Raw genomic sequence first — 2406 nt, 5'->3', positions numbered from 1 at the left:
GATCACGAACTAAATGTAAAAGAAACCTAACTTAACCCTGTTTATCACACATGATGATTTAAAATAGCCGAGCATGGAATTTCGTCTAGAGAGTGTTAATTGTTGTGTGCATGAAAAAATATAAAACAACTTTTTCCTTTTTTATCTTTTTGCGTGAAAAATGTAAATGCTAATCTTGCTTGGTTCTTTGGCAGGGGAGATAGGTGTGGAGGAGAAGGAGTGCAATGGTTCAGATGGCTTAGAGGGCAAGTAGGAGCCTAATCCTGGCTTCTAGTGATGATTTTTCTCAATTCGGGCTCAAAACAGGCCACTACGAGTTTTCCTATAGGATGCCTACAAGAAGTACTAGTTCCTAAAAGATGTCTACAAGATCCCCTTTTTTATTACAAAAAGCGGGTCAAAAGCTTTGGAAGTGGTCTAGAAGGTGGAATGGAGCTTCGGAAAGGTGGATAATGGAAGAATAAGACATGGAGGTGGTGGACATTACCCATAACTCAAGCAAGGGCTTCAATATGGGTAGATTTGCTCAATGGAAATGACAATTTTTTCTTATAAAACAAGAATTCAGATTGAGATTTTAGTGGATTTTGGCAACATGGGTGGATGAGGTTTTGATCAGGTGAACAAGGTGAGGTCTCCCTGTAACAACAAACATTATTGTCTACATCTATCCACAAATTTATCTATACATGGGAAATATTTATTAAATAATGAAAAATTACTAGTCTAAAACCTATAAATTCGAGAACTAGTGAGCTAGTAAATCTATCAAATGCCTAATATAATCAAGTGAAAATGTAATGGGGTGAATTTTGTTATTAAATATAACATTTTTGTGATCTAATGCAAGTGGAATCAACTTGATTGAAGCTCGTTAGAATGCTCTAAAAAATAGCAGAAATCTACTGTTCTTTGCTAAAATGGAGTTACAGAAATCTAGATTTAGGAATAAGAAGACTAATCCAAGTAGCTCAATGATTACTATGACCTTCCAGATATTTTTCAAGGATGAAACGATGTTTGTGATCCTGAAAAAAGAGCTTACATCAACCATTTAACACAATCCTACAACAAGAAATCATTAATACTAAATGCATAAATGGAAAGAAAAAAGAACAAGAGATGCATGTGAATAAGAAGTGAAAAGAAGAAAATAAAATGATACAAAAGGGCTCTGAGGCTCCTGGGATGGCCAAGCCCAAGGAAAATTAGAGACATATGGAGGATAACAAGATTTAGAATCTGAACATGACACCAATCTTCATTATTTTCATTAATACAATTACATCTTGCAAGAAAATACAATGGAGCGCAAAAATATGAGTTCTCTCCACAATAAGACTAATGAAAATATATACCTAGAGGAAAAGTCAACTTGGTACTTATAAAAAATGATTAGGAATCATTCCCCATGAAATGAGGAAGCTTTCCCCAACCAAATCCCTTGATTAGTGGATCTAGTTCCCAATACTAGGAATTTGCATTAAATAGTAGGGAACACATTCTTAGATTTTTCTCAATCATTGGAGTTCCACAATCTGTGTCATAATTCCATAATATATTGTTGATTTATTATTTAATAGTGATCCTCCTATAGTAGGGATCAAGTGCCTAAATTATCTCCTCCTTCAAATCTTCATAATCTGCTCAATATTCTCATAATATTCCACAAAAATAAATAATATTAGGCAAAAATATGCAATTATTCATAAACCTTTCTAATGAATATATTAAAGTTAAAAATACATTATCTAATGCAAAAATAGAGGTTTAATATGCTGAAGGATGGTTAGATGAGCCTTAATTTATGCTTAATTTAGAGGCATGGGCCTTAATTTATGTCTAATTTAGAGGCCCATCATACCCCCTACTGAAAGTGTTGCTCATCTTTTGAGCAACTTAGTGACCTCATTGCACCTCATTCATGGCCCTAGTGCCTCTCTCTTGTGCATTAAGAATCTTGGTTGTAAGTTCTGAAAGGACAAGCCCAAAAACATATTTGTGCAAATAAAAATCTTTGTTTCTTGAGACCATTAGCTTGCCTTCTTCCTTTCTTTTGTGACCTAGATGATTGCCTAATGGCCTTGGAGTTTTTTGTTTTGATTAGGTCTCTCTTAGGCATTTCCCTTTTGTTTTTGGTGTTTAGAAAAATTTGTTCCTTTCTTCCTTCTTGTAGAAGCATTATGCCTTCCTATAGCAGTCATTCCTTCTTTCTTCAGAGTCTTCAAACTATATGGGAGTGGCGAGAAATGATGTAGGTTTGTGAAAATGGAGAGGATTCTTTGTTTGTTTTTTTCAAGAAATTTTCAGGGTGAGACAAAGTGTAGCGTTTGTTCTTGAAATTATGAGATGGGATGGATGAATCATGGATATATAGTGAATATGAAGTGGATGGAGGGCTTGAAG

This window comes from Pinus tabuliformis, chromosome 5_2 (assembly GCF_031772625.1).
Source record: "Pinus tabuliformis cultivar Carrire ecotype Pingquan chromosome 5_2, CPIR1, whole genome shotgun sequence".
NCBI classification, from domain to species: Eukaryota; Viridiplantae; Streptophyta; class Pinopsida; order Pinales; family Pinaceae; genus Pinus; species Pinus tabuliformis.
Note: the sequence above shows the minus strand (reverse complement) of the source record.